General features: G+C 43.0%; 1 protein-coding gene across 17 annotated transcripts in view; it reads left to right on the top strand.

Moving 5' to 3' along the window:
• The window catches only part of MBNL2 (muscleblind like splicing regulator 2), a 257792-nt gene that overhangs the window by 69862 nt on the left and 163419 nt on the right, over positions 1-24511 (top strand). For 2 of the 17 annotated variants that reach the window (XM_077297135.1, XM_077297130.1), the window contains exon 2: positions 5665-5714. The exons of the other annotated variants lie outside the window; for them this stretch is intronic. The gene's annotated coding sequence lies outside the window, so the exon portion shown is untranslated. The remainder of the gene's footprint in view (positions 1-5664; positions 5715-24511) is intronic. 17 annotated transcript variants of the gene reach the window in all.

The following is a 24511-nucleotide window of genomic DNA, read 5'->3' as shown; positions in this document are numbered from 1 at the left end:
ATAACACGCGATCAAAAAGACTGATATAAATATCCATGGTACCGCTGAAAACGTCATCTTGTCCCGCAAAAAACAAGCCACCATACAGCATCATCAGCAAAAAAATAAAAAAGTTATAGTCCTGAGAATAAAGCGATACCAAAATAATTATTTTTTCTATAAAATAGTTTTTATCGTATAAAAGCACCAAAACATAAAAAAATGATATAAATGAGATATCGCTGTAATCGTACTGACCCGAAGAATAAAACTGCTTTATCAATTTTACCAAACGCGGAACGGTATAAACGCCTCTCCCAAAAGAAATTCATGAATAGCAGGTTTTTGGTCATTCTGCCTCACAAAAATCGGAATAAAAAGCGATCAAAAACGGTCACGTGTCCGAAAATGTTACCAATAAAAACGTCAACTCGTCCCGCAAAAAACAAGACCTCACATGACTCTGTGGTGCAAAATGTGGAAAAATTATAGGTCTCAAAATGTGGAGACGCAAAAACTTTTTTGCTATAAAAAGCGTCGCTGGTTTCACACTTGCGTTTTTGTCTGCAGCGTTTTTTGCACAAAAAAACGCATGCGTTTTTTCCCTATATTTAACATTGAAAACGCATGCGGTTTTTTTGTACGCATTTGGTCGCGTTTTCAAACGCATGCGGTTTTTTTCTGCATGCGTTCATTTTCAGAAATACAACCTGCAGTATTTTCTTGCGTTTTTAAGCACATGCGTTTGTTTGCGTTAAAAACGCATGCATTTTTATCGAAAAAAAACAGAAAACACACTGAAAAGCCACCCACCACCATCAAGGTGATAAAGGGATCCAAACCCTAACCCTAACTCTACCCCTAACCTCACCCCTAACCGTTTAATGAACATTTTCTGACAGTCATAGTGCCACGTATGTCAGTGCCACGTATTTCAGTGCCACGTATTTCAGTGCCACGTATTTCAGTGCCACGTATTTCAGTGCCACGTATTTCAGTGCCACGTATCACGTATTTCAGTGCCACGTGTTTCAGTGCCACGTATCACGTATTTCAGTGCCACGTATCACGTATTTCAGTGCCACATATTTTAGTACCACGTATTTCAGTTGCACGTATTTCAGTGCCATGTATTTCAGTGCAACGTATTTCAGTGCCACGTATTTCAGTGCCACGTATTTCAGTGCCACGTATCACGTATTTCAGTGCCACGTGTTTCAGTGCCACGTATTTAAGTGCCACGTATCACATATTTCAGTGCCACGTATTTAAGTGCCACGTATTTCAGTGCCACGTATTTCAGTGCCACGTATCACATATTTCAGTGCCACGTATTTAAGTGCCACGTATTTCAGTGCCACGTATCACGTATTTCAGTGCCACGTGTTTCAGTGCCACGTATTTAAGTGCCACGTATCACGTATTTCAGTGCCACGTATTTCAGTGCCACGTATTTCAGTGCCACGTATTTCAGTGCCACGTATTTCAGTGCCACGTATTTCAGTCACGTTTAGGGTTAGGGGTAGGGTTAGGGTTAGGGCTAGGGTTGGAGGTAAAGTTAGGGTTGGGGCTAAAGTTAGGGTTGGGGCTAAAGTTAGGGTTAGGGTTTGGATTACATTTACGTTTGGATTAGGGTTGGGATTAGAATTATGGGTGTGTCAGGGCTAGGGGTGTGGTTAGGGTTACCGTTGGGATTAGGGTTAGGGGTGTGTTTGGGTTAGGCTAGGTTCCCATTGCGTTAATGGGATAGCGCTAACGGACAGCGTTGCACGGCGAAATTAACGCCGTGCACCGCGTCCGTTAGCGCTCCCATTGCCGGCAATGTTAGAGCGCATTGCTAGCGCGTGTCATTTTCGGCACGCGCTAGCGATGTGCCGGTCTTTTGTAGCGCGCCTCGGACGCTGCTTGCAGCATCCGCGGCGCGCCAGAGGTCCGTTCCCCGCTCTCGCAGATCGGAGATCTGCGAGAGCGGGGACGTTAACGCGACCCCTGAACGCGGCCCCGAAAAAGACATTGCGTTAGCGCAATCCGCTAGCGCTCGCGCTAAACGGATTGCACTAACGCAATCTGAACCTAGCCTTAGGGTTTCAGGTAGAATTGGGGAGTTTCCACTGTCCAGGCACATCAGGGGCTCTCCAAGCGCGACATGGCGTCCAATCTCAATTCCAGCCAATTCTGCGTTGAAAAAGTAAAACAGTGCTCCTTCCCTTCCGAGCTCTCCCATGCGCCCAAAAAGGGGTTTACCCCAACATATGTGTTATTAGCGTACTCGGGACAAATTGAACAACAACTTCTGGAGTCCAAGTTCTCTTGTTATCCTTAGGAAAATAAAAATTTGGGGGGCTAAAAATCATTTTTGTGGGAAAAAAAGATGTTTTATTTTCACGGCTCTGCGTTATAAACTGTAGTGAAACACTTGGGGGTTCAAAGTTCTCACAACACATCTAGATAAGTTCCTTGGGAGGTCTAGTTTCCAATATGGGGTCACTTGTGGGGGGTTTGTACTGTTTGGGTACATCAGGGGCTCTGCAAATGCAACGTGACGCCTGCAGACCAATCCATTTAAGGCTGCATTCCAAATGGCGCTCCTTCCCTTCCGAGCTCTGTCATGCACCCAAACAGTGGTTCCCCCCCACATATGGGGTATCAGCGTACTCAGGACAAATTGGAAAACAAATTTTGGGGTCCAATTTATTCTGTTACCCTTGTAAAAATACAAAGCTAGGGGCTAAAAAATCATTTTTGAGAAAAAAAATAAAAATTATTTTCACGGCTCTGCGTTATAATCTGTAGTGAAACACTTGGGGGTTCAAAGCTCTCAAAACACATCTAGATAAGTTCCTTAGGGGGTCTACTTTCCAAAATGGTGTCACTTGTAGGGAGTTTCAATGTTTAGACACATCAGGGGCTCTCCAAACGCAACATGGCGTCCCATCTCAATTCCAGTCAATTTTGCATTGAAAAGTCAAATGGCGCTCCTTCCCTTCCAAGCTCTGCCATGCGCCCAAACAATGGTTTACACCCACATATGGGGTATCAGCGTACTCAGGACAAATTGGCCAACATTTTTTGGGGTCCAATTTCTTCTCTTACCCTTGGGAAAAAAAAAAATTGGGGGCGAAAAGATCATTTTTGTGAAAAAATATGATTTTTTATTTTTACGGCTCTGCATTATAAACTTCTGTGAAGCACTTGGTGGGTCAAAGTGCTCACCACACATCTAGATAAGTTCCTTAGGGGGTCTACTTTCCAAAATGGTGTCACTTGTAGGGAGTTTCAATGTTTAGGCACATCAGGGGCTCTCCAAACGCAACATGGCGTCCCATCTCAATTCCAGTCAATTTTGCATTGAAAAGTCAAATGGCGCTCCTTCCCTTCCAAGCTCTGCCATGCGCCCAAACAATGGTTTACACCCACATATGGGGTATCATCGTACTCAGGACAAATCGCACAACATTTTTTGGGGTCCAATTTCTTCTCTTACCCTTGGGAAAATAAAAAATTGGGGGCAAAAAGATCATTTTTGTGAAAAAATATGATTTTTTATTTTTACGGCTCTGCATTATAAACTTCTGTGAAGCACTTGGTGGGTCAAAGTGCTCACCACACATCTAGATAAGTTCCTTAGGGGGTCTACTTTCCAAAATGGTGTCACTTGTAGGGAGTTTCAATGTTTAGGCACATCAGGGGCTCTCCAAACGCAACATGGCGTCCCATCTCAATTCCAGTCAATTTTGCATTGAAAAGTCAAATGGCGCTCCTTCCCTTCCAAGCTCTGCCATGCGCCCAAACAATGGTTTACACCCACATATGGGGTATCAGCGTACTCAGGACAAATTGGCCAACATTTTTTGGGGTCCAATTTCTTCTCTTACCCTTGGGAAAATAAAAAATTGGGGGCGAAAAGATCATTTTTGTGAAAAAATATGATTTTTTATTTTTACGGCTCTGCATTATAAACTTCTGTGAAGCACTTGGTGGGTCAAAGTGCTCACCACACATCTAGATAAGTTCCTTAGGGGGTCTACTTTCCAAAATGGTGTCACTTGTAGGGAGTTTCAATGTTTAGGCACATCAGGGGCTCTCCAAACGCAACATGGCGTCCCATCTCAATTCCAGTCAATTTTGCATTGAAAAGTCAAATGGCGCTCCTTTCCTTCCGAGCTCTGCCATACGCCCAAACAGTGGTTTACCCCCACATATGGGGTATCAGCGTACTCAGGACAAATTGTACAACAACTTTGGGGGTCCATTTTCTCCTGTTACCCTTGGTAAAATAAAACAAATTGGAGCTGAAATAAATTTTGTGTGAAAAAAAGTTAAATGTTCATTTTTATTTAAACATTCCAAAAATTCCTGTGAAACACCTGAAGGGTTAATAAACTTCTTGAATGTGGTTTTGAGCACCTTGAGGGGTGCAGTTTTTAGAATGGTGTCACACTTGAGTATTTTCTATCATATAGACCCCTCAAAATGACTTCAAATGAGATGTGGTCCCTAAAAAAAAATGGTGTTGTAAAAATGAGAAATTGCTGCTCAACTTTTAACCCTTATAACTCCGTCACAAAAAAAAATTTTGGTTCCAAAATTGTACTGATGTAAAGTAGACATGTGGGAAATGTTACTTATTAAGTATTTTGCGTGACATATGTCTGTGATTTAAGGGCATAAAAATTCAAAGTTGGAAAATTGCAACATTTTCAAAATTTTCGCCAAATTTCCATTTTTTTCACAAATAAACGCAAGTTATATCGAATAAATTTTACCACTAACATGAAGTACAATATGTCACGAGAAAACAATGTCAGAATCGCCAAGATCCGTCAAAGCGTTCCAGAGTTATAGCCTCATAAAGGGACAGTGGTCAGAATTGTAAAAATTGGCCCAGTCATTAACGTGCAAACCACCCTTGGGGGTGAAGGGGTTAAGAAGATGCCGGAGGAGCCCCGACTGACCGCATGAAAATACGCCGCCGCCGCCCCACAGCACAGAGGCCCCACACTACAGAAGAGGAGCCGCCGCCCCACAGCACCCACGCGGCACAAAGAGGAGCCGCCGCTCCCAGCAGAGACCCCACGCTTCAGCGCTACGATGAGGTAATGGGGGATAGTCCACTCACACTTTCCTGTGAGACGCCCCCTCGTCGTCATCGGGACCACTCCCACCCAAAAGGCACATTAGTCACCGGCCCTATAAGACGACATACGGCGTATAAGAAGACCCCCGACTTTTAAGAAGATTTTATATTTTAACTGGAAAAGTTGGGGGGTCGTCTTATACGCCCAGTCGTCTTATACGCCGGAAAATACGGTAATTAGGATAGATCAATATCAGATTGGTGGTGGTCTGATACTCAGCACCCCCAAAGATGAGCTGTTATGACCTCCGTCAGGAGCTGGGTGTAACCAGTGAACAATGGTAAGTTCTGCAGACTGTTTCTGCTCCTGGGTACTGCTGATCAGCTCCTATTCTATCCAGCAAGACCACCCACTGACCCACTATTGATGATTTATCTAATGGATAGGTCATCATTATAAAAGTAGTGGTGAACCCCTTAAGGTTGGCTGGACCCACAGATTTTGGTGGATTGAGGGCCTCCCAAATCTCCCTCAATAGATATCAGCAGGAAAATCGTTTCTTTTATTTATTAAACAACTTTTATTCTCTTATTCATTTGTTCCCCAGGCAGCTCATTTCTACTCTCCACATAGAGAACACATGAATGCTTAGCCAAGGTAAGCCTTTATGTTTGTGGGTGAGTGCAAGGAGGTCGCTTTTGGCCAACCAAGCTATTGGCTGACAGTTATCCATGGTGTGTGGACACCTTAAGATTTCATCTCTTGGAACACATTGAATAAACAGACACTTGTCTTCAGCAGCTGTCCCGGTGATCAGCTCAAAATTGGCTAGGATATTTATGGAGCAGATCTGATGCTTTCGGCTGGATTCACATATTCGTGTATTACGGCCCGAGCAAGGACCATGATGCATGCACTGACCGCTGGCCTCTTGACCTTACAGAGAATCTGTCAGCAGGATTTCACCCCCCAAACTAACTATATGTACATGAAGTTCTTTCAAAGACCAGTCCAGCAATAATAATAGTAATAATAATAATTTTATTTATATAGCTCCAACATATTCCGCAGCGCTTTACAAATTATAGAGGGGACTAGTACAGACAAGCAATGTCTTTATATGGCCAGTCTGTTCCTCCATTACTGAGAAATCAGCATTTGAATTGATATGCAAATGATGCTGAAGGACTTTGGTAGATCTGAAGCCTCTGTCACTCCAGCTTTATTTGTTTGTCTGACACCATGACAGGAAGTGGCAGCCAGCAGAGAATAGAGGTGGAGTGACAGAGGCATCATATCTACAGCCTCCTTTGCATATCAATCCAAACAGTGATTTCTGAGTAGCAAAGGAGCGGACTGGTCATATAAAGATATTGCTGGATTTGTCTTGAAAGAGCTTCAGATAAATAAAGGTAGTTTGGGGGTGAAATCCTGCTGACAGATTTCCTTTAACTCTAGCATCACAGGCATATATGAAATTGCTGATTTTGGGTCAGGAGCCCCGCAGCAGATCCATGCATTGCAGCCAATGTTCGGACCGATACATACAGATGTGTAAATCCAGTCCTATCTGTATACAGGTTCAGAATTCGTTTCTGATGCTGCAGTGTTCAAATGTGATAGGCTACGTTCACATTTGCGGTCTGCGCCGCAGCGTCGGGCGCCGCAGCGTCGCCGCATGCGTCATGCGCCCCTATATTTAACATGGGGGCGCATGGACATGCGTCGCACTTGCGTTTTGCGCCACATGCGTCCCTGCGGCGCCCGCGTCCGGGCGCAGAGGACGCAGCAAGTTGCATTTTTGCTGCGTCCAAAATCAATGAAAAAAAGGACGCATGCGGCGCAAAACGCAGCGTTGTGCATGCGTTTTGCTGCGTTTTTGTTTGCGTTGTGCGTTGCGGCGCCGACGCTGCGGCGCACAACGCAAATGTGAACGTAGCCATAATAAGTATGAATTGTTCTCTTTTTACAGATGTGTTTTACCCTTCTTAGTTTTTGATGATACTCTCCACACAAGGCTCCCTTCACACGTGCGCATACAAACATGTCTGTGTGGAATGTGCCATTTTGACCATCCGTGTGCTTTTTTTTCAACATCCGTGTGCCGTGAGTGTGCCATTCATGTGACACGCATCGGAATATAAAGCATTCAAGAAAGGACTGATTTTTAAGTCTTAAAGATGTGAAAATATAATCAATAGATGAATAGATAGAAATATAGATAGATAGATAGATGATAGATAATGATAGTTAGATAGTTTCTAGTGCTTTCTATTAAGCCAAATAAATAATTAAATGGAAAAAAAATGATGTGTGTCCTTCTCCGCCTGCAGCCACCCCAGAAGTGGAGCATCACATGCGATGTGCCAATTCTGGCGCTTCGCCTCGGCTTTTCCAGATTGCCCTGGTGCTTTGGCAATCAGGGTAGTGGTTTTTGGTGTTGATGTCAGCTGCATGGTGTCCACAAACACAGCTGGCATCAAGCCCTGGTGTTAATAATGGAAAGGTGTCTAGCAGACTAATCTGGTAATCAAAAACTCACACACAAAAAATACTTTAATGAAATAAAAACTCGTTCACCACTTTATTCAAAAAGGAAAAACATGCCACACAGGTCTGCTTTAGTCAACTGAATTGGATGTATTCCAGTGATTCCGACAAACAAAGGCTAAGAGCCTTGTTCTGATGCTCCATGCCGTTTGCCAACAGCCACTTTCGGATACCGCTGCGCAGTGCGAGGCCGGCGACTCTGAAGGGCGATGATGTCAGTAACATTATATCTCTTCAGACATTCTGGATCTTGTGCTGTCCTCTGCGTGACACGGCGACGGTGAAGAGCGGTGACTGAACGCGTGCCGGTGCCGCCCCCGTGACTGAAACCTGAACGCTGTAGAGGGGAAGAAAGTCCATTTTCTCCCCGCAGCATTGAGCGGGCAGGTTAATAACGCTACTAACATGCAGATTAACCCCATACCTGCAGGTAAATAGCGTATTTTTCTGGTGACTGGTTCCCTTTAAAAATCAGTAATTTCTTGATTGCATGATGTTCTGGTACGTGGAATGTATGGTACGTATTTTACATGGGCCCAAAGACTTGTGTGGGTCCGTGTAATATGTGCTGCCGGTAAAAAACAGACATGTCTTCGTGTGATTCAACACAAACATATGCGCAGCCCCATAGAATATAATGGGTGTCCTAGTGTGTGAAGGAGACCTGAGGCTGTGACACTGGTCCTAGTCATCTCTCTGGCTTTGGACTATTGATTTTTGAATATTCATTGTGACAGATATAGAGGAAGTATTTGTCTTGTTTCCATGGGAGCACGTTCTGTCTGCTGCACATATACTTACTGATAGCGGCTCCATTCTACATTGTAAAAGACTGTACGCAATAATTAACAGAGGATATATGCACATGCGATTTCTGGAATTACAGAAGAAGGGCCCCGGCAGAAAGGCTGCATGTGTGGCCTTTGACAACAGCATCTTAAAATAGAGAGCTACATGATCAAGTGTGAGGTCTCTTAGGGTAATTGGCAAGGATGTTTGTTATGGCAAGACCTGCGTGTCTTGTTTATTGATCTATGTGTTTAGCATTTTATATTTCTTGCTGTTTAAGCTTTTTACACTAAAAATGCTGCAGGGCAGAAATTATCCCAAATTAATCATGTCAATTTCGTAATAAATCAACAGTTTCCCCATGTTGGTAGGATGTGCCTCCAGAAACCCCCACACCCGAGTATAAAGGGCGCAGGGCATGGAGCACTAGAGGGATCATAGGACTAAATTGGGGTGAACTGCTGCGCAGCCTAAGGCCTCGTTCAGACACACATTTTTACGTATGTGTTATATCCATGTTTTCCACTGAAAATGTAAAATAAAATTTACTCGTTATGATCTATGGAGCTGTTCACATGCGTGTTTTTCTTGTATCCTCCATAATATCATTGAGACATGTAATTTCTGATCTGCATCACAAATCAAAATTATTCATATAAGTCTATGGGTTCGGGAAGATCACGGTCAGTACACCAATGACTACTATCCGTGTGCTGCCCGTGATTAACATTGTAAGGCCGGTTTCACACGTCAGTGGCTCCGGTACGTGTAGTGACAGTTTTCTCACGTATCGGAGACCCTGAGTCACGTAGACACATTAAAATAAATGTGTCTCTGCACATGTCAGCGTGTTTTCACGGACCGTTTGTCCGTTTGCAAAACACGGAGACATGTCAGTGTTCGTGGGGGCGCACGGATCACACGGACCCATTAAAGTCATTGGGTCCGTGTAAACACGTACCGCACACGGATGCTGTCCGTGTGCTGTCTGTGTGTGCATTTTTCCTGTCATAGGGTTAAAATTGTAAAAATTGTTGCAAGACACGGACACACGTACAGCACACGGACCCTAAAAACGTACTCATGGACATCACACGGATCCCACACGGATGGCCTACGTGAGCACACTGACACGGATAACTCTTGTACCGTTTCCTCCGGTACCGGAATTATCTGGACGTGTGAGACTGGCCTAAGGGATAGGAGAAGCTTTGTCTTTTGGTTCTATACTTTTTCATATGCGAGAATCACTGATGATAAAAGCTGACACACGGACCAAACAATGATGAAATTCATATAAAAAAACACTGATGAGCAACAGATCGTGATTTTACATACAAGAAAAAATCACAGACTGAATTAGGACGTAAAGAAAAGAATGGGATCAACTGCAATTCCCTGCACAGCCAGGTGACTAGGAACACTGCATTCGAAGGGGGACACTGCTCAAAATGAGCCCTGCATCCTCTTCATTGTGAATGCACTGTGACTTCATGGAAATACGCTTTAAAACGCCTTAATGCAAAATCACATACATGTGCGTGATTGCCAGGGTTGCTTCGTTTGGAGAGGGCTCAGGAGCTGAACTCGCTCCTCGCATGATATATGCAGGGTATATTACATAGCTGGCAGACGGGGCCAAGTTCTGGCCTCTGACAGCAGAGCTTAAATTGAACGCACACCCGTGTTCACACGCATCGGCACCAGTCAGCTTCCTGTGACATGATTGGTTATCAAAGAAGCCAGAGGCCTGCTGAAGGCCCCCGGCGCTGCCCTCTCGGTACTCCTATGTAGTTCCACCACAGTCTGAGATGCCTCATAGGAGACTGAGACTTAAACAAATACTTTAAAAAGTATGAAGATTATATTCACCCTGCTCTCCCTCAATTAAAATGAAACAAATGTAAAATATCAAACATATTTAGTATATCTGTAAAAGTCCTGTCTATTAAAATATTAAATTTATTGACCTGATTAGAAAATACTGTAACAAAAAGAAAATTGCAGCAAAATTGTGTTTTTTGGCCACTACTCCTTCCTAAAAACATGTAAGAAAAAACCAGTTCAAAATGTATATACTGAAATGAGTATTAATAAAACCATCAGCTTGCAAGGCAATAAACAAACCCTCACAGAAACCCTGATGTAATCCTCGGCAGAGACCACTGGATTAGTGAGAACCTAGCCTAATGTGTATAGAGGTGTCCTTACTTTTCCATTGGGGTGGGGGGGATGGGCATGGCAAGTGGAGCATGTGTAGAGGGGAGGAGGAACAGCAGTTAACCAGTTATTGAACTGGATCCAAAAAGAAATCTCTGCATGAGAAACTGCATGTGTGATTCCAACCTAAGGAATCTATTTCCCTCCTTGGATAACGTTCTGAATTCCTGGACACGTTGTGATCTTCCTTCTCTGACTTACATGGAAGAGTTAGCATTAGGGACAGACAGGGGTCCTTTAATATTGGTCTTTATGTACAACTATGGTTATGGTCACAATTCACGAAGTTGGAAATCTAACCTGCTGTCAGTAGGATCAGAGACCTGTTTCCACCATCTTTACAAATGATGATGCTGGTATGTAATTATGTGAACTCTAGTGTATTGAATAATATACTGCCAGGGGCGGAGGAATACAGCGTCGTACCCATATGCAAGAGCAGTGTACAGACGCCCTCTCTAATAATTGTGTATTGTTATAGGTATAGAATATCCCTCTTATATGTCCCCAAAAATCTACCAACAACTGGGAACTATCAATCCAATGTGCCATATGTAATCTAATAAACACTTTGGATGCTAGCCACTTTTATGGTGGGACAGAGACCCCTTACTTGCTTGGCCCCTGTGCACCTGCACAGGTTGAACATATTAAATGTCGCCCCTGTTGACAACCATCACAAATCATTCTTTGACTTCATCAAGGTGGTAGCAGTACATAGAACTAGAGCGGTGACAGCCAGGCAGCATGGTGAAAGTGACTGCTGACTGTGCTTGTTTTCCCGTCAGCTGCAGTAGAGCGGCTGAATGCTGCGGGTGGGGGCACATACTTTGGTATGGAGGAAAATAGTCTAAGCCTGACCGCAGTTGCTGTAGTACCGGCTAAAGGGGATTTTTTAAAAGCGTACCCCCCCATGTGCCCTTTGGCCATCTCTGTGAAGTAGCCCAAGAATTTATTTACAGGGAATCTTGTCAGCTGAATAGTGCTGCCGAACTGCGGGCAGCATGGATTACACTCTCCGTCATTGCCGCTGGGTGTATTTCACTCTAAAACGCTGCGGTTTCTTAGACATTACAATTTGCGCTTGGAAATGACTAGTCAGAGAGATGTCCTTGCTGGCCTTTCCCTACTTAGGTATATCAAGAGGTATCTCCCGTGCAAATACTTAGGGAGAGACCTGTCAATCTAAGGCTGGTTTCACATTTGCGGTTGTGTCCGCAGCGTTTCTTCCGCAAATATCCGCATGCGTTGTGTATTCCTATATTTAACATTAGGGACGCATGCGTTTTTAATTGTTCGCGTTTTGCCGCGTTTGACGACGCATGCGTCGTTTCGTCGTTTGCGGCTTGGCGCGGAAATGCAACATGTAGTAATTTTTAGAGGCATCAATTTGCCGCCTGGAAACGCATGCGGTCGATTGCGCAAGGATTGCAGCAAAAAAACGCATTGCTGTCTATATGAACGCATGCGTCCAGAAGCACATGCGTCTGCTTGCGTTCGTGAACGCATGCGTTTCAAAAGAGAAAAACATGTCTAGACACTGATAAGCCACCCCCCACATACAAGGTGATAAAGGGAGGGAGTGGACATTTGCAGGTTAGTACTCAGCAGACACTGAAGCAAACGAGGCACAGGCTACATCTTGGAGGAAAACAAGACACTGAACAATGTGAGTATATCCTATCCAATGCCTTTATTTTCTATTTTCTGTCTCTACATGTCCTAATTTCTTGCACTTCTTTCTTTCTACATGCATCAGAATGTCTTCTTCTTCTTCTGATGAGGAGTTTCATCCTGGGCCGTCAGAAGTCGAGCATGTCAGTGAGGTGAGTACTTGCCTCGTCAGATTGGTAAGTATTCACTGTCACATCTACACATGTGACAATTTGAATTTTTCATTTTTTTAGAGCTCTCCTTCAACTGCGGCACAGACTGGGCAGGAGCAGCGGACTCAAGGTCGGGTGGAAAGACGGCAGCGGGTACGTATACAAGGCTGACTGTTTACTGTATCCTCAGTGTAATATTCTTGAATCTTCTTTTCTTTCCATTCCTATTTCTTAACTTTTTTCTTCTGGAATCCTTTTGTATGTTGACTTTCCTATTCATGCCATTTCTCAGCATCTTTTTTCTTTTTTTTCCTTATGTTAATTCACTAAACTTTAATGACTTTATTTAATTTTTAGGTTCCACAACGGGAGGATGACCTAATTGAAAATGACCTCCTCATCTCCCTGGTCCAGGAGCGAGTCCCGTTGTGGGACACCCGGGATCCACTGCACTCAAACAACGTCACGATCCGGCGCCTATGGAATGAGGTGGCCAAAGAGATGTGGGATGGCTGGGACAGCACCCCGACTCGGGTCCGAAATGCATTTGGTAAGTATTGCACTGCAGTGTGAAGCAGCAGAGACCTTGGCCGTGCTCACTCGACTGTGTGTGATGAAAGAAACTCTCAGGAGTTTCTGTCATCACACACAGTTGTGTGAGCACGGCCAAAAGTCCTTTTTCTGACCATAAATTTTTTTTTTTTTAACAGTGGCCAAAGTCAAAACACGTTGGCGTTCGATGAAGGACCGCTTCAACAAGGACCTGCGTCAAGAGAGCCGTGTTCCCAGTGGTTCAGGAGCAAGGATCAGAAGATACAAATACTATCGAGTTCTGGCATTTTTAAGACCGGTCCTTGCCCAGAGAACATAATTATTTATCACGTGCATTAGGTTGTATTGTATTGCCATAATCTGTATTTTTCTATTCCACAGGATTTTGCATCTGGTTAATTTTTGGTATTAATTTTCTTTTTACTTTTGCCAGAAATCTGTAAGAAAAAGAAACCCCCAAAAATTACAAACTATTCTATTTATGGTGTGGTTACGCTAAAGAAAGAAAGGAAAATACCCAAAACATACATGTCAGAAAACACAAAATTTGGACTGTCATTGGTTTAGATTTGGAACGTACCTTAATGTAACCAGCAGACGTTCCTCCGATGGAATCGCTCTACGGAGCTGGGTGTCCTGTCTCCGGATAGCTCCTTGGACACGAGCAAGCAAATCCCGGAACGAGTCTTGCGACATCCTTGTATATTCATGGAATTTCTCCGGGTTGGCATTAAGCTCGCCATACAGCGTGTGATAGGCTCCACGGCTCTCACGTAGTTCGATAATGGGGTGTCTCCAAATACGCCTACGTTGTCTCCTCCATCTTTCGCGATTTCTGTCTTGCTCCCAAGCAAAAGCACAGGCAAGAAACAGCTTGATGCTTAAATCCAGGTTGAAATCCAAGCTCTCCATGCGAAGATCCATCATGACACAGGATAAAGGAGCAAAATCTGAAGATTACAGCTGTTCAGGGGTCTATATATAGAGATCCCATAATACACGCCCTCTGTAGTCCCATTGGCGGTGTCTGGTTATCTTGACTTTTCTCTTGTGAAATTTCTCATCATGCGCACCAAAAACGCAAACGCAGGAAAAAACGCATATAAACGCGTACAAACGCGGCGTTTTTTTAACCACATGCGTCTAAAAATCGCCGCGTTTGTACGCGTTTATATGCGTTTTTTCCACCACTTGCAGATGCGGATTAAACGCTGCGGATTTAAACGCAAATGTGAAACTAGCCTAAGTAAGCGGGGCGGGGAGAAGCCAGCAAGAAAAACTCTGTAACTACTCATTGCTCTAGTGTTACTTCTGTGACCCACTGCAGCGTTTCAGAGTAAAACATACCCAGCGGCAATAACAGAGCCAACATCTGATTCATGGCTGCGGGTCAGCAGCTAAAAAACGCCACTAAAAGTGCTGCGAAACAGGTGTTTTCAATGCAGACTTTTTACTGCCAAGAAAGCAGGTTTTCATTGCATAAAAAAGCCGCAAAAATGCTTTGTGTGAGCATAGCTTAAAACGACAAGCGCATACACTGTGTCCAGTTCAGGCAATCCTCTGTGAGCCAAGTAGACTGGTTACAGGCAGATGAATCTTACCTGCACTGATATATTGTAGCAAACTATTATGACAGGAATGAGATTTGTGCTGGGGTATGATCAGCTCACAGAGGATTATCTAGGCCTGATACAGCTCTTAGGTGTGAGATATAATACTTTATACCGGATTTTTAGCCTGTTGATGAAACAGTACACACTGCACAGGGGGATAGCCTGTCACAGAACTCGCACTGGGCCCCATATTAATGAAATTCCCACAAAGAGTTATAAGTAGGAAAATGAATGGCAAATATGGAAAGGTGGATTCAGCTAACCACGCCGGTTGTTTTAGGCCGGTTTCACATTTGCGGTTGTGTCCGCAGCGTTTCTTCCGCAATAATCCGCATGCGTTGTGTTTTCCTATATTTAACATTAGGGACGCATGTGTCTGCGATCGGTTGCGTTTTGCCGCGTTTGACGACGCATGCGTCGTTTCGTCGTCTACGGTTTGGCGCGGTAAACGCAACATGTAGTAATTTTAGAGGCGTCAATTTGCCGCCTAGAAACGTATGCGGTTGTTAGCGCAAGGAAAAAACGCATTACTATCTATGGGAACACATGCGTACACATGTCTTTGCGTATGCATGTGTTTGATGCGCTTGCATACTTCGGACTGCGCATGCCCATTAAAGACACACTCTCCTGGAAATATCAAACGCATGCCCATAAAAAACGCAAACACATGAAAAAACGCATGCAAACGCTGCGTTTTTTTTTAACATCATGTGTAAGCTGATGCGGATAAAAAACGCTGCGTTATCAGACGTTTGCTATTGCGGATGATACGCTGCGGACTAAACCGCAAATGTGAAACTAGCCTTACCTGGAGGGTGCTGGTCATACTGGTGATTGCGGTCAAATGGAAGAAGTGGAGGGGAGGGAGGAGTGAAGTTCAGCACGACCATCCAGGTAATGGTCGTGCTGAACTTCACTCCTCTCTCCCCTCCACTGCTTCTAGGAAAATGCATGGCTATCCATTCCATCTATGAAAAGCATGTTGTAGTCACCATGATATCTCCTGTGTCAGGAGGAGAAGCCACAAATCATCTCCTCCAGGCTCTGCAGCCTCTGCTGATCCATCATGTGCATTGTTTTACTTTGCTTTTTCCTTTTCATGATGTTTTCATGATGGTATGATTTACACAGCAGTACTACGTGTCCCTTATTAATCAAACATGCCATCTCCTTGTGACCACAACATTAATCTGCAGTCTTCTCTTGTTCTCTTGTTCACCTGATATTGTCATTTTCACTAGACAATGATAGAATAAGATATTTGTCCTTATCGTGCCTCTTCCCTTCTTCTGATGTACCCCTCAGTGAGGAGGGCTAATTATTTATGAGAGCACTTTCTGTCTGGGATATTGTGCTTATAGATCCAACACTAGGACTATTTCCACCTACACTTAGATATTCCAGGCCACATCGTGGCAATTTTATACACTCCATTCCACTTTCTTTGTCAGAAACATTGTGCCTATGTACAAGTAAATGGAGGCAATCTTGCATAAATATAGTTCTCAGATCAAATGGTGATTTGTATTGTATCAACGGCAACGTGTCAAATTACCGTAGTAAAAGTTGTCCAGGTCTAGAGAAGGGTTTTCCATTTCCAGAAAGGCAGTGTGCACACAAGTGCCATCTAGATGCCAAGCTTTCTCAGGCAAAGCCACTTCTGGAGGACACAGGCACTTGTATTCCTGAGGGGGCTTCACCGGTGCTACTATCGATCCTACTGCAGCTCTGCCGCTGATGGCTGTCGCTCTATACCGTGAGCCGGTAGGTTCTCAACGGAAGCTGCTCGACGATTGAGCATGTCACTTCTATTACCCGCTTCTGGGTTTCAGAGCACTGAAGTGGTTAATAAAAGTGACATAAGACGGAATATGTGCTCGATAATATCTTTTTGACTTTGCTGTGCATTAGGTTTATTTTATGAGGCATTTTTACAGTTTGTCAGATGGAGGACACGGTGTGCATATCCCCAAAACAGTGCCAGACACAAACCATGGACACACCGTGGTGCTTTTATTGGGAACAAGTAGACTCCTTTTTCACATTTTGGGAATATGAACAACTCATTGAAATTCCTTCAAAGATATACAGTACAGACCAAAAGTTTGGACACACCTTCCCATTTAAAGATTTTTCTGTATTTTCATGACTATGAAAATTGTACATTCTCACTGAAGGCATCAAAACTATTAATTAACACATGTGGAATTATATACCTAACAAAAAAGTGTGAAACAGCTGAAAATATGTCTTATATTCTAGGTTCTTCAAAGTAGCCACCTTTTGCTTTGATGACTGCTTTGCACACTCTTGGCATTCTCTTGATGGTGTCTTCAGTGTGAATGTACAATTTTCATAGTCATGAAAATACAGAAAAATCTTTAAATGAGAAGGTGTGTCCAAACTTTTGGTCTGTACTGTAGTTTGTGTAACATTTACCAGTTAAAAGTGTTTGCATGAAATAAAGTTAAAAACGATAGTAGGAACCACTTGGATATCATTACATTTTAAGAAAACTTTTTTTGCCTAAAGCAGCGACCGTCAGCTTTTTCCACTAAATTATTGTGAAAGAAGAATGATAAAAGAAAAGTCTTTCTACTCATTTTCCGGTAGATCAATTATCCCCATCCGTACATGGGACATTATTCCCTGTGACAGACCCAAATGCTAAGTTCTTTTATACAATTTTGGCATGGAAACTTGGCTGTGAGCACTTTAAATTGCGGGATTCTCAGTGGAACATTCTCAAGTGCAATAATCCAAGTGAAATATCAGCCAAGGCTGTTTTCCAAATTCCTCAAAGCCCCCGAGGGTATGTGCACACGCTGCAGATTTGACGCTGCGGATCTGCAGTAGTTTTCCATGCATTGTACAGTACCATGTAAACCTATGGAAAACAAAATCTGCAGTGCACATGCTGCGGAAAAAAAACGCGCAGAAACGCAGCGGTTTATATTCCGCAGCGGTTTATATTCCGCAGCAGTTTATATTCCGCAGCGGTTTATATTCCGCAGATGTCAATTCTTTGTGTGGATTCCGCAGTGGTTTACACCTGCTCCTCAATAGGAATCCGCAGGTGTAAAACCGCAGGTGGAATCCGTACAGAAACCGTGAAAAAAAACCATGAAAAAAAACCGCGGTAAATTCCGCAGTGCGGTTTTCCTGCGGATTTACCAAAATCAGTGCGGAAAAATTCGCACACCATTCCACAGCGTGTGCACATACCCTTACACCCATTTACATTTATACATGGAAAAGAATGGAGTGTTTGTTGGAAAGAATGACAAGAGGATGTTAAAAAGCCATAATGGTAAACTAGTGTATCTTCTATTGTAAGGAGAATTATAGGAATTTTTGCCCCCCCCCCCCCCCAAAAAAAAAAAAGTCTATTAATTTGTCTACTTCTTATATATTGATGATATGTCCTTAGGATAGTTGATCAATATCAGATCAGTGGGGGTCTGACACTCAGCACCCCTCATGTTCCATTGTTGCCTGCTCCAGAAGCCGCCAGATGTAAAGAATATGTAGAGCCAGAAAAGTCCAGCTCCGTACGCTGCATAGAGGCCATTCTCAGGTACTGCATCTCAGCTCCTATTACTTCAGTAGGAACCGAGCAGCACCCGAGAGCAGCAGTGTACAGAACTGGGCTGTTCCAGCTCCTTTTTTTACATCTGGATGCCACCAAAGTTGTCAGCAGCTGATTGGTGAAGGTGCTGGTTGTCAGACCCCACTGATCTGATATTACGGTAATTACTTATCTAGGTTTCCAATATTTAAGTAGTGAAAAAGAAAACCTTAAAAGTGACTGTCCTCTTTAGTAAATCCTTTTATTCTCTTATTGGAAATTTGGACTTACAGGCATTGTCTCCTTTCAGATAACCTTTGTCATAAGCTGCGGTTTGTTATAAAATAACAAATTGTTCTTTACTCACCGTCCCGCGATCCAGATTCGAGTGGGGAGCACGGTGGCTCAGTGGTTAGCATTGCAGCAAGGGAGTCCTGGGTTCAAATCCCACCGAGGACAACATCTGCAAAGAGTTTGTATGTTCTCTCCGTGTTTGCGTGGGTTTCCCCCGGGTTCTCCGGTTTCCTCCCACATTCCAAAGACATACTGATAGGGAAATTAGATTGTGAGCCTCCTCGGGGACAGTGATGATAATGTGTGCAAACTGTAAAGTGCTGCGGAATATGCTGGCGCTATATAAATAAAAGATTATTATTATTTATTGAGTCTCTGGCGCTGCTCCTGGTGTCCAGTAATGTCTGCAGCACTGACATCACGTGTACAACGCAGAAGCCAATCAGTGAGCTCCGTGGCTCTGTCCATGTAGACAGAATCCCGCCTTCAGAAGTGCTGAGCTCACTGATTGGCTGCCATGCTGTTGACGTGACGTCAGCGGTGCAGCCAATATCTACCACCATGATAAATGCCAGAAATTCATTGCTGGACCCAGGGAGGGTGAGTAATGCATGGTTTGCTTTTTCTTATAACATGCTACAGCTGGGGCCAAAGGTTTTCCGAAAAGAGACTACAGAGGGTCCCCCATTCAGAATTCTTATGTCTTAGGAGTAGCAGACAGCAGCAACATAAGCACTGGGAGACCCGCCGCGTCCGTGCATTGCTCAGCCTATTGATCTTAATGGGAAGTGTGTGATGCTTCATTTCTCCACTCGCGGGGCTGCCAGGCAATTAAACAGGTAACGACAAGTGCCCCCCACAGATTTTATCTTATTGCCTGGGTCACAATATAGTATGGAACATGCTCTGATCAGCTTATCTGTAAGGGATCCTTCTCACTAAAATGTTTTTTTTCTTCAAGACACAGTATATACCGTATAGGGAATTTCAAGTCTGGCATTCAAATGTATGGGCAACCATGCAATCCATGGCCATTTTCTTAGCAGGCCTTAGTTCTGAGCACCCAATAATTTCATGTTGTATTCACGTTGACTTTTTTCATATGCAACAAATATTAGCGATCATTTTAAATTTTTCGATTTTTCATTCTCCACTTACCACATTGTGCGGAGAAGGATATTTTATTGGTTGTTCTTATGTTCGGATGAGTCCATTTTTGTGCTGTAGAGAATAAGCATTTGTACTTAGACCTGAAAGAAGCAACTTGTCAATCAATAATTCTTATTTCCACCAAAAGATAGGCATTGTCGTAGAAGTGAAGTGTGAACACGCATCAGTAAGGTGTCTTCATGGATCACAATCAGGAAGCGCCTCTGCCTCTCGCAATCAATTTCAAGGTCTGTCATTTGAGACAGAGGACGGACATGGGCAAGTTTCCATGTTTAGTATTATTTAGATGTGCTCGTTCTCAAGTTTTCTTTAATAGATCCAGAAATTATACAACATAGACAACTGCACAGAAAGTGAAAGGATGATGTTCCCTCATTGTCTAATGACTTATTAAAGGGCTGTGTGATCTTTAGTAAAACAACATATGCTTGTGTTTAAAATGCTCCTGTCCCGTCTCCTTCTTACTCCAGCTAGTGTCTCCGTTCTGTGATCCTGTAGCCATCCCAGACAGTTGGTATAGGAAGTGATCACTGAGCCTGTAGACTGCCTGCAGATTCACATGGTGGAGAATAAGGACCCAGTATTCTGCCGTAAAACACTTCAAAATATCGCAAATTTGTAGGCGCAACTCAAGGTTGTGCAAAAACTGTAGACACTTTTTGCCTTTTTATGTCAGACCCGGCCAAAGTGGCTGAAGTGTGGGAGAGATTGGGTGTGACCCGGCTATATAATTCATCGCAAATTGTGCCATTTTGTACAGTAAATTTCACTAGAAATGTACTTTAGTCGTGGACTGGAGAATATTTCTGGCAGTGGCACACACCCACTGTGTAAGTTGGGCATAATTTATTATGTGGTGTATGCCTCCTGATGAATTATGCACACCGTACTCCCGTGGTGTGCAAGATGCCAGAAATATTCTCCAGTCCACCACTAAAGTACATTTCTAGTGCAATTTACTCTGCAAAAGTGGCACAATTTTTTATGAATTAATTCCCCGAGTCACATCCAATCTCCTCACAGCTTCAAATACTTTGGCCGGGTCTGACCTAAAAAAGCGAAAAGTCACTATATTTTTGCAACAAATCAGGCACAGGATGTTCTCTTCGCTGTGGTAGCCTTGGCAGCCAAACATTTCCTCTGCATCATAGGCTGGAGGGCAGAACAAATTTGTTGCCATCCAGCATGTTAATGTTTGTTTCACCTAAAAGCAGTGAGGCTTCCCCTTTTCTTACTCAGTTATATGATGTGTATCAAGTCTTAGCCTTTATTTATTTTTTATCTTATATAGCGTCATGATATTCTGCAGCGCTTTACAGACATCATCACCACTGTCCCCATTGGGGCTCACAATCTAGATCCCCTATCAGTATGTGTTTTGAGTGTGTGAGGAAACCAGAGAGCCCGGAGGAAACCCACACAAACACAGGGAGAACATACAAATTCCTTGTAGATGTTGTCCTGGTGGGATTTGAATCCAGGACCCCAGCGCTGCAAGGCACTGTGTGTCACGCACACTGTGGGAAAGACTAAGTGCAACATGAAGGGATTAGGGGAAAGAAGCCTAAACACTAGGGAATGGGGGAGTGGAAACCCCTAGGCAGATCTTATAACACCCTGCCTACCCTACTGTCTCTAAATTGGTTCCACACCAATCACTGAGCAGTAACCTAAGTCCTGAATATCCCTAGAGCTAGGCCCTGAATAGGGAAGAGGGGGGATGAGCACTGGTCAGTCCCCACTGATAACAAAAGACAACAAGAGAAACCAACAAGGAGAGAGGAACCAGACATCCTCCAAGAGCAACAGAGAGGAAGTTAGCCAACAGCTGCAGCTCCAAGCCTTCACAAGGGAAAAAGTGAATATCACCAGCGACTCCCTGAAGCAGGCTGGGAGTTTATAAACACCAAGGTCCAGGTGTGTCAATTAGAGCTGGAGGTAGGTTGCCGCTGGGTCCAACAGTCATAAGGATTAAGAAAGCATCAGCAAACGCAGAGATCTTCTGCAACCAGATGCAGAGCGACTGTCTGTTGCATCTGACCCACCTGTGACACCGCGCTGCCCTATACTTACAGATATTATCATGGTGGAATGAAAAAAGTAAATATTTTTAGATCCACAGTGACATATTATGCATGGCACCCCCAAATTACTTCTATCTCAGATCACATATAAAATGGGCAGTGTGCCTTCAAATCAAGAAAACTATCAAATAAGTTACTCAATATAGTTGTTGCCAATTGAAGGTTAAGGGTACGTTCCCACAATGAGTATTTAGTGAGTTTTTGATGTAGCAGATTTCCTATAGCATTTCTGCTCTTATTAGCTAAAGTAGGTTACATGCATTCTATTAATTGTGTTTTTTAATGCATTTTTCTACATGCGTTTTTATTGCTTTTTTGTGAGCGTTTTTGTCTCTTGTTGTATCTCATCTTTTAAATAAAGCTGCTTTGTTTTTGATACTTCCTGGTATTTATTGAAGCAGTCATGAGCATTACATGCGTTTCTGGTCTAAAAATGCACATGCGTTTTTATTTTTTGCCTGCAGATTTTCCTCATCAAATGCAGTCCTGGGTCATTCCATGTCAAGTGAACCAATGATTTTTACCACTATATTTTTAATTCTTTTGAGATTTTGTTATTTGGTAATAGTGTGTCAGAGAATGCAAAATGTGAAGAAAAAAAAAATTCTAGATTTTTTTTTAATTTTTTATTGATTTTCAAAGTTCGGAAAAAGTGCGAATTTCGGTGTTGCCTGCCTTTACATTTCTCCCCATAACTCAGGCTAGAAAAGAGATAGAGAAACAAAATAAACACCATTCTACTCAGAACTGTACAGGCTTTCACCAGATATGTCACAAGAGTATCTTTGGTAATATTTTACCTATGCGAACGCAAGCGCAAAACTTTAAAACGCATTTCCGAAAAAAACTTTTAATTTAACCCCTTCATGACCCAGCCTATTTTGGCCTTAATGACCTTGCCATTTTTTGCAATTCTGACCAGTGTCCCTTTATGAGGTAATAACTCAGGAACGCTTCAACGGATCCTTGCGGTTCTGAGATTGTTTTTTCGTGACATATTGGGCTTCATGTTAGTGGTAAATTTAGGTCGATAATTTCTGAGTTTATTTGTGAAAAAAACGGAAATTTGGTGAAAAATTTGAAAATTTTGCAATTTTCACATTTTGAATTTTTATTCTGTTAAACCAGAGAGTTATGTGACACAAAATAGTTAATAAATAACATTTCCCACATGTCTACTTTACATCAGCACAATTTTGGAAACAAATTTTTTTTTTGCTAGGAAGTTATAAGGGTTAAAATTTGACCAGTGATTTCTCATTTTTACAACAAAATTTACAAAACCATTTTTTTTAGGGACCACCTCACATTTGAAGTCAGTTTGAGGGTTCTATATGGCTGAAAATACCCAAAAGTGACACCATTCTAAAAACTGCACCCCTCAAGGTGCTCAAAACCACATTCAAGAAGTTTATTAACCCTTCAGGTGTTTCACAGCAGCAGAAGCAACATGGAAGTAAAAAATGAACATTTAACTTTTTAGTCACAAAAATGATCTTTTCGCAAGAATTTTTTTATTTTCCCAAGGGTAAAAGGAGAAACTGGACCACGAATGTTGTTGTCCAATTTGTCCTGAGTACGCTGATACCTCATATGTGGGGGTAAACCACTGTTTGGGCGCACGGCAGGGCTCGGAAGGGAAGGAGCGCCATTTGACTTTTTGAATGAAAAATTGGCTCCAATCTTTAGCGGACACCATGTCACGTTTGGAGAGCCCCCGTGTGCCTAAACATTGGAGCTCCCCCACAAGTGACCCCATTTTGGAAACTAGACCCCACAAGGAACTTATCTAGAAGCATAGTGAGCACTTTAAACCCCCAGGTGCTTCACAAATTAATCCGTAAAAATGAAAAAGTACTTTTTTTTCACACAAAATTTCTTTTAGCCTCAATTTTTTCATTTTCACATGGGCAACAGGATAAAATGGATCCTAAAATTTGTTGGGCAATTTCTCCTGAGTACGCTGATACCTCATATGTGGGGGTAAACCACTGTTTGGGTGCACGGCAAGGCTCGGAAGGGAAGGCGCGCCATTTGACTTTTTGAATGGAAAATTAGCTCCAATCGTTAGTGGACACCATGTCGCGTTTGGAGAGCCCCTGTGTGCCTAAACATTGGAGCTCCCCTACAAGTGACCCCATTTTGGAAACTAGACCCTCCAAGAAACTAATCTAGATGCATAGTGAGCACTTTAAACCCCCAGGTGCTTCACAGAAGTTTATAACGCAGAGCCATGAAAATAAAAAAAATATTTTTCTTTCCTCAAAAATGATTTTTAGCCCGGAGTTTTTTATTTTCCCAAGGATAATAAGAGAAATTGGACCCCAAATGTTGTTGTCCAGTTTGTCCTGAGTACGATGATACCCCATATGTGGGGGTAAACCACTGTTTGGGCGCACGGCAGGGCTCGGAAGGGAAGGCACGCCATTTGGCTTTTTGAATGGAAAATTAGCTTCAATCATTAGCGGACACCATGTCGCGTTTGGAGAGCCCCTGTGTGCCTAAACATTGGAGCTCCCGCACAAGTGACCCCATTTTGGAAACTAGACCTCCCAAGGAACTAATCTAGATGTGTGGTGAGCACTTTGAACCCCCAAGTGCTTCACAGAAGTTTATAACGCAGAGCCATGAAAATAAAAAATTATTTTTCTTTCCTCAAAAATGATTTTTTAACCCACAATTTTTTATTTTCCCAAGGGTAACAGGAGAAATTGGACCCCAAAGTTGTTGTGCAGTTTCTCCTGAGTACGCTGATACCCCATATGTGGGGGTAAACCACTGTTTG

Source organism: Ranitomeya variabilis, chromosome 3, assembly GCF_051348905.1.
Source record: "Ranitomeya variabilis isolate aRanVar5 chromosome 3, aRanVar5.hap1, whole genome shotgun sequence".
NCBI lineage: Eukaryota > Metazoa > Chordata > Amphibia > Anura > Dendrobatidae > Ranitomeya > Ranitomeya variabilis.
Note: the sequence above shows the minus strand (reverse complement) of the source record. Positions and strands in the feature narration are given on the sequence as shown.